Consider the following 14,428-nt stretch of genomic DNA (forward strand, 5'->3'; position numbering starts at 1 on the left):
TAGGAAAATAGGAGCCATGCTTTAAATCTAAATTCCAGGCAGGAATGCTGTCTCTCACCGAATCCATGCTTCTCCTTTCTGTTCTTCCAGTTGGGGCCCTGCAGCTGTGTTAGTGAGACCTCTCTAAGGCACATGGGAGAGGAAGAGAAACCCCCAAGCTGTTGACACTGGAGCTGAAGGCCAAGCCTTCTACAGAAGTATGGGCTTTCCTTGAAGAACTATGAACCATGGGAGGAATAGCAAATTGCATGCCGGGAAACAAGGCTCTTGCTTAACCTCTGCTTTTACAAAGCAACAAGAGACCTGGCGCCGCGTTTAGTAGTGTGATTCTGGAGACCAGGGCTGGCTCTGCTGCTGGACATGGGTAACCCAACCCCATCATTCTATGGGGGCAAATCATTTTTTTTAAAAAAAAATCAAAGTGAAGTCCATTATGAAAATTCAACACACATCTTCAGAAAGGAAATGAGTCTCTTTCAAAGAGCATTAGGATATAATTGCTAAAAGGTAAGAAATAAGCTAAGCAGAATAGGAAGTGAATTAGAGCCCTTCTACTCTCACACAAGGAAAATAAAGACTCATATTTACCCAGGAAAATGCTACAGCCTCGGTACTGGGGGAACAGGCACTAAGTGCCTCATTAGTTTTATAAATAGTCAATGATGCAAAACCAATCTTCCAAGGAGGGTCAAGAGGAGTTCCTATTTCTCTGGACAAAGATAACCAGGGAAGGCAGCTGTAGAGATTGCTATTTCCTGAGAAACTGCAAAGGCAGCAACCTGCTTCTACTGATGTTCTCTAGAAGCACATATCACCCATACATAACCTGGAAAACAGTGCATCACTTTATGGTGAGCAAGTGATCTGTATAATATAATTTATGTAGTGCTTCTATATCCATAGAGCTCACCTCTGTATCTATCTATCTATCTATCTATCTATCTATCTATCTATCTATACATATATATGTGTATACACACATACATACACACACATATATGTGTATATATATATATATATATATACACATATAGACATATATGTATACTGAATGTTCTTTCTTAAACTTAAAAGTTGAGACCCAGTCCTCAAGGTGATGGTACTTGAATGTGGGACCTTTGAGAGGACACAAAGATGCATCCCTTTTAACAAAGGGATTAGTGTCCTAAGAGGCCCCAAAGTGCTTCTTTGTGTCTTTAACTGTCTATGAAGCAGGGGGTGTTGTCACTGAACCTGTCCTCTCTGATAATGGATTTCCCAGCTTCCAGACCTGTGAGAAATATGTCATTTGTAAGCCACCTAGTGGTCAGTATGTCTGCTGCCTGCAACATTATCCCAAAGGGGCTGGATGTGGGGTTTTCCTTGAGCAAGAGTTGTCCTCAGACCACAAATCAGGTGCCCACGATGGCCAACAAAGTACCCTTTGCAAAGGCTGTGCACACTCTCTGGGCAATGGCTAACATTTAGAGAAGGAAGAGATCCAGGGGGACAGTATCTTCACAGGTAGACTGGCTTCTGTGAACAGCAGGTGCCTGTCACATGGACTTAACAAACCCACAAGTCACACCTAATATGATTTGTCAATCACCACAGCTTTGAAGATTTTCACACTGCTGTTCATGTTTCACATAAAATTGTGGACTGTACAAAAAATATTTAAGAATTCCTTTGCCTTGGGGCTGGAGAGGTGGCTCCATGGTTATGACTGGCCATTACTCTTATAGAGGACTAGAGTTCAGTTCCCAACATCCGTAGTGGGAGTCTCACAATTACCTGTCACGTCAGGTCCAGGCGTGGCCTCTGGGAAGCCAACCAAGCTTCAATGGAAGATGGAGCATCCAAGACAACCAGGACAGCACAAACTGTTCTTGGTGGGCTTAAAAAATCAAGGGCACAAAGCTGGGTGTGTGGTGACTGGGGAGGTGCTATGAATCTTGGAAGAGTCAGGAAAGGGGGTGAATATAATCAAGCCACATTGTAGGAAACTCTCAAAGAATTGATGAACATTACTTTAAAATTTCTTGTCCTTAAGACCAGTGAAATGTATACAAAAGATCCGTGAAATTTATCATAAAAGCGCACCTTAGCCATAAATCCAGGGGCTACCATTAAATGAAAATTTTTTTTCTGACTCTATATTCCATACTTAAGTTGAGACAACATGAAAACCACAAGTTAGAGTACCAGATATCTTGATTTGTTTTCTCTCTCAAAAGCCTTTTTACTTCTGAAATATCTTTGCAAGGGACCTGGGTATGTCCAGCAGCTTCCTTAGTAACAGGATAGAGAAAGAGAGAGAGAGAGAGAGAGAGAGAGAGAGAGAGCGAGCGAGCTGTGTTTCATGGTGAACACACCCAGGTTTTCCAAAAGACAGGGACTGGATGTTGAATTTCTCAACACATTCATCATTACATTCATCATTCTATATGTTCGCCCCGTGACTGAATACGTATTTATTTTATTAAATAAATATTTTTATTTTTAAAACATGTAGAAACATTTATTTCAATGAATTTTGAGCTACAGAATTCTGTCCTTAACATGAATGACTTCTGGGAGATTTGAGAAAGGTTGAAATGGGACAATGGCTTATGCTACTTGGGTTGTCCATGCATGAAATTAAAAAGTGCTGCTTCCTGTGGTTTAAAGTCCTTCCAAAATTTAGAGATTGAAACTTAATGGCTAATGTTTAACTAGTAAGAAACGGGGCCTTTTCAGAAAGAGATGAACAGGTGGTGAATGTTCTTGCTGCATGCATGGGATGAAGGCCTTTAGAACAGATGTGTTGCTCTATTGTCTTGGAGACAACAGTGTGTCCCTTCCCTCCAGAAGATGCAGTAATATGGCTCCAGCAAGAAGCAGAGTCCATCTCCTCTCCAGATCTCAGCAATAGTATCCTGGCTTTGCACAAGCAGAATTGTGGGAATAAATCTGTTCTTATAAATCACACTCTGAGACTCTCCCAAAGGCTCATGGGTTAAAGGCTAGATCCCCAGGGTGGTGATATTTGGACATAGTAGAAACTTTAGGAGGCTGGGCCTAGTGGAAAGTCCTCAAATCATTGGGGGTTTGCCTCTGAAGGAGATTGTGAGACCTAGGCCTCTTCTCATCCTCTCTTGATTCTTAGATGTAAGATAAGATGTTAGCTTCATTACCTGCTTGTCAGCATCAGCATCTGATCTTAATCACTGGCCCAAAGCACACAGGTTCCCCTGATCATGGGCTGTCATCTCTAAAACCTTGACTCAACTCCTTTCTCTAATTATGGAGTCATTATTGTGAATATCTTATTTTTTAGATAAGGTCTCAGTATGTATCCCCAGTTGCCCAGGTTGGCCTTAAACTCACAAGAGATCCTCCTGCCTGCCTCTACCTCCATTAGATTCTGGGATTACAGGTATGTTCTATACCATGCCTGGCCATGGGTATAGGTTAAACCTACAAAGCTGACTACCACATCCTTTCTGGAACATTTTATTATGGCAACAAAAGGGATTAAGTGACCATTCCTCCTACAAAACAGTAAGAATTTGTGGCTAGGAGTTATAATCTTGCTTTTAGGCAGTGCTGGGCTGCACAGACCCATGTTTTCTGTGACTAGCCATGGAGGCCATGTTGTTTGCCTGGGTGGCAATCACCCTGAGGGTCAAAACAGTGGTTCTTAAGCTGTGGGTCATGACCTTTCTGTGGGTTAATGACACTTTCCAGGGTTGCCTAAGATGGTCAGAAAACAGATATATTTACATTGCAATTTATAACAGTAGCAAAATTATGGTTATGAAGTAGCAATAAAAATAACTTTATGGTTGGAGGTCACCACAACATGAAGAACTGTACTAAAGAGTGGCAGCGTTAGGAAGGTTGAGAACTGCCGGTCTAGAATATAACACTCATGTGCAAAACATAGACTTGTGTAATAATTAAAGTAAAGGTGACTGCAGGTCTGGCTCAGTGGCAGAGTGTCTTACTAAGATGAGTTAGATAAGTGTGCTGCCACCATGCAAAATAGAAAAGAAGAGAGCAAGGGATATGCTTCGAAGACTAGCAAGTTCTGCATTTAAATTTCTAAGACAGAATAGTAGATTTCTGCAGCTCAAAGCAGATGTCAAGAAACTGCAAGCTTAACTCCTCCAGGACATGAGCTTGAGTCTCTGAGTAATGGAGCTAAAAGGAAATAGCGGGTAGAAATGAAATGGCAGTTTTACAGAAGGTTGGGTGAGCTTCTGGGAGCTCTTTACAGTTACACAGTGTGGTCCAGTGTTTTAGATGGGTGTGGGCAGAGATAAAGTGTGCTAAATTGATGCTTTGGGAGTGGGGCTGATAGCCTATGGACCAAATGGGGAAGAAGGCCAGGTATCCTGATCAAGTTGTGGAGAAACTGTGTGCTGCTAAGAAGGGACTGCTATACATAATCAAGGAGGCATTGTTTCTCACTGGGTATAGACTGAGGTGGCTTCTCAGATCTGGGATTGGCTCTGACACACCTTCAGGGCTCAAGGAGGCTTGGCAGTAGACAGAAAGGAAGAAAGCAGAGGGCTAGGTGCTAGCCACAGAGCCTGTTTGCGTGAGCACATGTAAGCAGCACATGGGGAGCCTGGATATTGCACCCATGGTGTGCACGCACACATGTGCATGTGTATGTGTGTGTGAATGCACACTAGTGTGTCTGTGTATACACTCAGGAGACCTGTAGACCTGCAGGAGCTGCCACTTCTATCAGATCCAAAGCCAGAGGCATATAGACCTTGCTAAGTAAATGTGGTGTCATTTTTTATACTATTGGAAACTAAAGGAGTGGCTGCCATGGCCAGAGCAGCTTCTACTAAAATACTAAATGGTTAGAATGAGTAATTAATGATTCTAGTTAAATGGTTGGATAACAAGCTAAAAACATTCACTAAAATGCCATAAATTTGGGTAATAGAAATATTTTTAAACTAGTCATATAACTGCTGGATATTATTTAAAAGGGTCTAGTTTTGTGTGTGTGTGTGTGTGTGTGTGTGTGTGTATGTGTGTGTGTATGTGTGTGTGTGTGTGTGTGTGTGTGTGTATGTGTGTGTGTATGTGTGTGTGTGTATGTGTGTGTATATGTGTGTGTGTGTGTGTGTGTGTGTGTGTGTGTGTGTATGTGTGTGTGTATGTGTGTGTGTATGGGTGGTTGGGGTATATCTGGGAAGAGTTAGTGGGGGAAGGATGACCAAAACACATTGTATGAAATTCTCAAAGAATCAATGGTAACGCTATATTAAAAAATTCCACTTTATTTTCAAATAAAGTGGACATATATAAGACGAGTATTTCCATATGCATGTGTGTGTACCTATTTGCATACATACATACATACATACATACATATGTGTATCGTGCTTTATATTGATGAAATCCTTAATTAAATGTCTTTGTAGTCTTCTATTATTAATGGCTTCTATAGAAAAGCTGTCAATGAACTTTGACATCATAGGGATGGGGTGAGCACGTTAAAACTATTGTCAGAACAAAGCCTCATTGACGATGGAAGGAGAGTTTGAGACTTGCTTGTGAATTAGGTTATAAGAAAGCAGAACATTAAATACATTAAAGGGAGACAGAAAATATTTTACCTTTGTTAATAGTCTAAATATTCACAGGGCATTTATCACTATGAAATGCATGACTTTAAGTCTCTAATTAAATTGCTATTTCCAGGCCTTGAGCTACAATGAAAATTCTATAAAGGAGGCTATAAACCAGTTATCAACCTATTTTAATCACAGTTTAAATTAACACGAGAAAAATAGCATTCAAGGAGAGGGCAGGCTTAACATTCCAAACTAGATGGTAGGTGGGGCCTAGACAGGGACTGTTTCTCTTCTTTCTTTGTATGAACTCTGGGCCTGGTAAACAGTTCTGTGGAGGGAGTTTCCATCAATCCTACAGACTGGTTTCTATGAGTCTCTTAAAAAATAATTAAAATTGCCGTTTTACTCAAGTTCCAGGTTAGAACATTCTACAAGCCTCCCTGGCCAGTCAAAACGCATTCATCAAAAACTGATGTCGGCAATTGGACAGACTCACACACATAGTGTCAAGTGATCTGTGCTGCCAAATTTGCACAAAGGAGATCTGGCTTGCCACCCAAAACCAAATGTGGCCACTGTAACTCAGCTTGGGCTGAAGTATAAGGAAAGAAGATAAAAATGTCAAGAGACATTGAAGGTCAGATCAGAGAATGTGTCAGCCAGTAAGAACCACTGAGTCATGTAGCAGACTCCCCTTCATTCTAGGCTTAATTTTCTGCCTTCTCAGTCAGGGTCAGACATGGCCCCAGTAGAAAATTCCAGAAGTAAAGAAGGAACAAATTTTAAATATCACAGTATTTTGAGTAGCGGGATGAAATCTCACATTGTTGTTTCTAGGTGATAGAGCAGATTCTCATTGCCCAGTGTTTCTGTGCTCTCTGCTGTAGTGTCCTGTTGGTGGTTTCAGTCATCCTCGTTATCTGACAGACTGTTAGGGTATTACACAGTGCTTCTGTCCAAGTGCTTCTCATTTTATTGAATGATGACCCTCAAGTGTACGAGTGGTAGGAGGGGTAACCTTCTTTCTCACCTTGAATAGATGTGACTCACTTAAGGCGATAAACCTATCGGATGTCTCCAGAGAGGTTAATAGAGGAAGGAAAATCAACCTGAATGTTGGCTCTCCCATTCCATGGGGTGGGGTTCTAAACAGGATGAAAAAGGGAAAAAAAGAAAAAGAAAAAGAAACGCCATTGAAGAGCCAGTGTTAATCTCTCTGTTTTTTGAGAATGCACTGAGGTTCCCAGGCACTGTAACCATGGAGTCCTCTCCACTCTGACAGAGAATGATTGTGAATTACAGGAAAACCATCCTCCCTTAAGGTGCTGCTTTTCAGGTATTTTCTTAGCAATGAATAATGGGATTAATACAAGTAGTGATGCTGGAGATTGGACTGCTTCAGAGGGAAGATACACAGTGCTTCAAGTGAGAGAGAGAAAGTGTGCACACACGCATGTGCATGGATATGCTTGCATGTGCATGTGTGTGCACACACAGAGAGAGTCAGAGAGACACAGAGAGATAGACAGAGAGAAGAGAAACGGAGACAAAGAGAACATTCACATAATGCATTACAGTATAATTTTTCTATCTTTTATTACTGTTATCTCTTATTGTATTTAATTTATAAAGTATGCTTTATTATAGGCCTAAATACAAAGAGAAAAAGCAGTAAGGTTATTTAATTTCTGAAGTTTGGGGGGTTCTAGATCATCTTCCTCATGGATGAGGGAGCTCCACTCTGTGTGTGTGTGTGTCCTAAGATCACATGGAGCTTTTAATGGGAACATTGGCTCAGCTCAGTCTGCTTGAGAATGACACATGAACGTGGAGTTTTAAATAGGACATGGGAAACACTTATTAAACAATTATTTTTAAGCATCTGGTGTGCTTTCCTTATTGATTTAATTATTGAGCCTCGAGTGTTGAACAGAATGGAGCCTCTGATCTTCAGGAGATTAAAAAAGCCCGAGGAAGAGGAGGATGGCATACATTGAAGAGAATTACCTATAAATTAAGGAGTACTTAGCATAATCATGAGTATGTACTTAGCTCTCTGAACAAGGCCTGTATACACACACTACACACACAACTTTAGCCTGATTGTACTTTAAAGTAGCAGTTTCTACTCAGACACATGGAGGCTGTTTTCTTGGGACTTTAGAATTCTTTTTCCCTTCTCTGTCTTGCTCAAATGTGATTCATCTTTAACGCATGTTCAGTAATAGTGGTTGAAACTAGTATTTCAAGTATTGTAGGCCATTGCTCTACCACTGGGTATAGAGCCAGTCCTCTTCTTGATTTTTTTATTTTTATTTTGAGACAAGGTTTTATTAAGTTGCTTCTTTTGGTCTTAAATTCATTCTGTAGTCCAGACTGGCTTTGAATTCACTCTGTAACTCAGGGTAGACTTGAAATCACTCTATAGCTCCAGGTAGACTTGACATCACCTCAGTAGCATCTCCTCAGTAGCCCAGGCTAGCTTCCAGCTTGTGATACTTCTGCCTCAGTCTCCCCAGTAGCAGAAATTCCAGGCCACCTTGATCTGATATTTTCTTTTGAGTCTCAGTTTTATCTCTCTTCTCTTACTTTGGGTGTCAGAAACGATGACTTGGACATAGAGGTCTTACCTACCCAGGTCTTGCCAACCATCTGCATATTTCTTGTTTTCTTTAGGGAATTTTCAAATATGCACAAACTTGGAAGAATCATTATGCAATGAACAATTCATTAAGCGGCGAATTTCCATTTAGTCATCCCCGAGCTTCAGCAACGGTTGACATTTTCCCTGTCTTGCATCATTTACTCAAAACTCCTTTGCATAAAGTGAACACCATTTTCAATCGTGGGCTGTTTCCATTTCTAATTCTTACTGACAAATACGACAGACCTTTCAGTCACAGGGTTGGTACCTGGCAAAGAGCTGATCTCAAAAATATTTGCTCAAAGAATAACTACCTTCAGAATTATCTCCTGCCTTTATACAGCAGGAGGGGATTTCCAGCTCTTCGGGATGGGTAAAAAGTGAAACAGGTTGAATCCAGTGATTGAAAGTGAGCCAGAGTGAACCATGCCCCAGTTCCTACCCAAAGCCCAGGCAAAGATGCAAACAAGAGGCCAGTACAGCTGCAGAACCACAGCTCCAGTTCATCTTTTCCAACTCCCTGGAAACAGTAATTAAAACAAATATTATTCTACCATCTACAGTTACTTTGCAAGGTCACAGGAAGGATCAGTTTTTTCTGGAAGTGTATTTACTCAAGCGTAGTTGACTCTTTGACCAGATGTCATTGTGTCTCATACACACAGCGTGTATCCTACATGGATACAGCATCTATAAGGAGGTATGAAACGGACATGCTTTAGCGAGTTGCTCCAGGAACTGTTATTAACTTCCTGAGTCTCGGTTTAATCTAAAACTACTCAAAAGACTGCCCACAGAGAGGAACAAAGGCTCATCTGTGCTTAACACAGAACTAGTGAAAGCACTTGATGCCACAAACAAAAGAAAATGGCGTCATCTGGGGATGGCATCTCAGGAAGCCTAAACCTACTTTGGTTCGATGTCAGTTTCATGAACCATTATCGGTTTATAGTCTGAAATTTCACCTGTCACTCAAGAGTACATCCAAATCCCATTTGCATTGATGACATTAACTAGATAGTACTCAGGTGATACATGTAAAGACGGTCTCTTAACCTGTTTGAGGATTAGTTTTCTGACAGTGGGAACCCATGACCAAGCCAGGGCTCAGTAGTTTGAAGCAGCAGAAACTGGTTCTACAGCTGTCTTCTATATTCTTCAATCTGTAATCTAGAGGGCTATGGTGACACTCAGTGCTCCAGCTGCTCAGTGACGCCCCCAGGCTGCTGAGCTTTTTTAGGGAACAATAAGGTTTACATTGCCCTAAGATCTCCCAACCTTTGAGTCTTACAATTGCATCGTGACTAAATAAACATAAAGTTGGTTGTTTATAGAACCAGTAAGATGAATAATGTAGCTGTTTTTGATATATAAATATTTCTGTACCATGTTAGTTTCTTTGTTTCTCTCTGTGTCTCTGCCTGGCTCTTTGTCTCTGTCTTTGTGTGTGTGTGCAGCTACACCTGAAAATCAGAACCTTATATAGAACAAGACATCTTTGCTGCTGCATAGGGCTGATTGGCCAGAGAACTTGTGAAGATTCTCCTGCCTCTGCCTATGATATCCCTGTAGGTGTGTTCTGGGACCACAGGTACTTGGATTGCTGAGTCAGGCTTTTACACGGGTTCTAAGATTTGAACTTCCATCATTTGCTTGAATAGCAAATGTTTTTGCCTTTTGAGCTACCTCCCCAGGAATTGGTATCTTAGAAAGGACCTATCTAGGACTGAGGATATAGCTCAATTGCCCAACATCATGAGGATCTAGGTTCAATCCCCAGTACTTAAAAATAACCAGTTCAACAGAGAGTTGGGGCTATGAATTTAACAAGGGGGAGCAAGGAAAAAAGAGGAAAATGACGTAACCACAGTACTCAAATACGGATTTCTCAAAAAATATTTCTAAATAAGAAAAAGATGTCTTGAAGTACAATAAATAAATAAATACTGTAGCTCTTCTGTAATACAGTAAATGTGCAAAATTCCTTGTTAAAGGAAATGCTATAATGCAACCCAAAAGCTAAATTAGCATAATAATTAGATTTTTTTCTCTGTCTCTTCTCAAGCTAACCTTTCCTTTGAAATCGTGTTCACGATTCTTCCCACTTGCTCCCAACTATATTTGAATGGTGAAGGCTTTCTGAAGTTATATTTTAACCTGCTGCTCACATCAGAACATTTTTCTTGTGTTTTAGCAGTAGTCATGGAATTTTAGAGATAGCATGGGCGAACTGTGTCTTCCATCAGCATGTACACACACACAGCACACACAGGGAGGAAAACACACACTAGTGACCACAGATGTCACTCTGCATTCTAATGAGCATATGTGCTATAGGCTAGTTTGTGTCCTCCCCATCCTTAAAGTTCTTAAGTTGAAGCTCCCTCTCCCAGTGTCTCAGATGGTGACCATATTTTGGGGGAGGAGAGCGTCCTTTAGGGAGGGAGTGAAGACATTCACTCAGTTGGGCAGTAATGCAATCCCAGTAGTTCCCTTCATAAGAAAGGAAAATTTAGATAGAAACAGACACAGCAGGCTACAAACCCAGAGGAAAGACCATGAAGACACAGCAAGAACATGGCCATCTACAAGCCAAGGAGGAAGAAAAACTCAAAGCTGATGGCATCTTGATCTTGGTCTTCCATGTTCCAGAGTGGTGAGAAAATAGAGTTCTGTTGCTTAAGCAGTGTGTGACAGCCATCAGTGCAGCTCTAGACGTGGGCATCCTCTATGTACCAATGTGCAAGCAGAAGATCAGCACAGAAAAAGAGATGCTTGTCTGTCTGTCTATACACACATGGGAGGAATGATTGGTTTCTTCAGTTGGAAACTTCTCAACATGTTGCTGGCAACACACTGAAAATGATATCTTACCAAATTATATTGGAACTTACAACACCGTTGTTGTGTAAAAACATGCTCTGATCACACAGTAGCCTGCAGAAGTTGAGCCTGGAAACTCTCCCATTTGTCTTTAAATTCCATTGAGAGAAACTTGTCTGTTCATCCAATCTATCAGAGCAAGCTTGTCACTTTAAACTTTGTAAGCTTGCCTGGTTGTGATGAGCTTGGCTGATGATATATTAAAGAAATGGGGAGCTAAAGTGAACTCTGTAATCTTTTCCTTCTAGGTCACTCCAGGGTGGATTGTCTCTATATTTAAGATAATCACTGAAAAATAATTCTCATGCTAAAAATTTTGGAAACTTTAAAATTAATCTGTGGTGATAGTAATAAATAAATCATTCCTCCAGAATTGATGATACTAACTTTCCAAGTGACCCATTCATTAAGTCCTCGGGCGGGACTCAAGCTATTGTAATTCAGTACCCAGTCACTTACCATGAAATACATGCTTCTTGCAGCCCCAGATCCATTTGAAAATTGATAGCACCATCAGGTCTACAAGGTCTTGAGAAGAATTTCATTTTCTCACTGGTCTAAAGTGATTGTGCCGTGTTCTCTGACCTTCAAGAGCTTTTTGTCATTTTTTCTGTCATGTGGCTTGGTGGTTCTTTCCCTTCATCCATTTCATTTAAATATGTGCTGTGTGAGTAAATCCAATAAACTAAGTAGCCATTTAGTTAAGACCCTCGTGGGGTCAGAGCTCCAGGGAACATTTCATGGCACTGATGGTCCGTCCTCCACTCTCATTTCCTACACCATTGATCATCTTCCATCCGCTCTCACCACGTGCTGTTTAGAATCCTATGGTGGGAGGGATGCCCGGTCGAATAGCCAACAGCTGCTTTCCCCACCTACAATGAGCGAATAGAGTGACGTTCCGCCCACACTTAACAATCTAAAACTGTCCCAAGCCTAGACGAATCCTGGGTACTGCCTGACAAGGGTCCTCAGAGGTGAGTGGGGACACTCTTCTTTACTGAATTCCTTCCCCAGCATGCCCATTTGTTCATAAAGGACTCTCACCTTCCTTTTCCAATGATAAATCGCCTGACCAAAAGGTGCTGTGGGGCTGTTACACCATTTTTCTTCCTATCAGTTCATCTCTGACAGCAGAGGGCATTGAGGTTGAGGTTAGGGAAGGCCAAGTGAAACCCAAGGTCTGGTGAATGGCAGTTGTATATTATGGGATACAAATGAAGGGACAAAGAGGAAGGTACCATTTTTTAAATGTGTCAACTCAAAAGGTAGCACGGTGTTTTCACACACACAACTTTCTGCTATCAATGGACAGTTTTAATTTGAAGATAGAATTCTAGGGTGAAATAAATTCAGAGTGTAGTGGGTTTGGCTTAAGCCAAGTAACAAAACATTAATTAATCAATTGTGTGTGTGTGTATATGTGTGCATGTGCATGTGTGCATGTGTGTGAGCACGTGCATGGGCATGGATTGCTATCTCCCTGGAGCATGCTGACTTAGCTAGACTGGCTGTCGAAGGAGCCTGGGAATCTTCCTTCTCCCTTCCCAGCACCGGAATTACAGGCATGCACCGAAGCATCTTACTCTTTGCATGGGTTCGAGAGAATCTGAACTCAGGATTGCATGCCAGCACTTTACATGCTAAGTCATCTCGCCAGAATGGCTTCTTAAGCTTGAGACGGAGTTCTGAGTGATGGTACTCAGTACTCAGCCTTCCTTAAACTTGTTCATAGGCAGAACTTGTTCTGTTTGTCGGGTAGCTGAGAAATATTGCTAATAGCCTTTGAATCACAGAAATCATTAGCTCTTGATTGCCTTAAACCAGTTGGTAAAAGGCTTCTCGAATCTTCCCACATGTGCTGGTGGGCCAGCCTAGCAATGCAGCTCTAGGAGAGAAAGCTCAGTCTGAGCATTAGTCACTCCACAAAAGCTGTGTACCTGTGGCACACACAGCACTGCCAATCATAACTTTTCATTTTTCCACATTAAAGATCTTTCGGAACATATGCACTTAGGACACTTTTATCTTAGAGAGATCCCGTAAGGAAAGCACTAAGATGACAGGCACTAGAATAGCTCAAAAGGGAAGGGGAGATGAGGGGACATTTGAAGATGGCAAAGGAAGCTCTTTCTTCCCTCAACCGATGACAGAGACTGACAGAGGAAAAAAAAAACCAAAAACAAAACGCAGAGTCACTTGAGGAACAGGTTCATCAGGGGCGGGGCCTGTGTTGAGCCACCTAAAGGAGGCCAGAACTTGCCATGGTTCCCCAGCTCCAGGTATTTACCCTTTCTTTCTACAACTCAATAAACAAGTTTCCAGCTCTGATAGCCTCCCATCTAAGCAATATTTTGAGAGGTGTGATGGTATGTATCCAACAACAAAGACACGCTTAAACTAACACATTAATATACTCAGCGCTACTGCTAAATAGTTAAAACACTGTTGCAACACATGAAGCCTTAGGTTTTAGTATGAAGTGAAAAAATATATAGATGAACACAGAAATAATTAATATTTATCAAAAACTATAAAAGTATACAAAACAAAAAAATAAATGGACTAGACCCTGAGCAGTGGCTATTTTCAAGACAGGTTTTCCTGTTTTCAAAACTTACTTTGGTCAAAGTTTACATATGTTTAGTGGTCTGCTTGCCTTCATTCTTTGTGTGTGTGTGTGTGTGAGTGTGTGTGTTTGCTATTGAGGAACAATATTTTTCTAAAAACTTACATTGTTTCTTTTAAGTTTTATCAGCAAGACAAATTAAAAAATATTGATCTCCCCTCCTTGAGGAGCTACAGGCAGTTTGGAGCTACTGAAGGAAGACGAATCAGTTTTCTTTAGGAACCAGTTCCTGGAATACCTGCCATACCCTAGTCGTCAACTTTATGCTCATGTGTATACAGGACACATTGAGTGGATTCAGTAGGATATATAAACACACATACAACACACATGCACACATGCAAGCATGCACACATGCGTGCACACACACAAAGGAGGTATGAATTTGAGAGAGGAAAATGGGTGGGAACATGGAGGGCTGGTGGAGAGGAGAAAGATAGATATCATCAAAATGTACTTAAAAAATTCTCAAAAACTAGGTTAACAGCATACAGTTTTTTTAAAATTAGGTCAAATTTATTGAGCAAAAAGTTATGTTCTCTTGGCTAGCCCATAATGGAAAACACAAAGTCCACTTCATTCTCAGTCATAGCAAATGACTGTATGATCAAGGTATCCTGTAGAAAGTAGCTTGTAATTGCAGCTTTTCCTTACCTTTGAAGAGAATGTGATACAATCACTCACTCTACACATTTGTGATTGTTTAAATTT

The sequence above is a fragment of the Mus caroli genome, unplaced genomic scaffold (genome assembly GCF_978045245.1).
Source record: "Mus caroli unplaced genomic scaffold, Mus_caroli_1 scaffold_9, whole genome shotgun sequence".
In the NCBI taxonomy this organism is placed as follows: domain Eukaryota; kingdom Metazoa; phylum Chordata; class Mammalia; order Rodentia; family Muridae; genus Mus; species Mus caroli.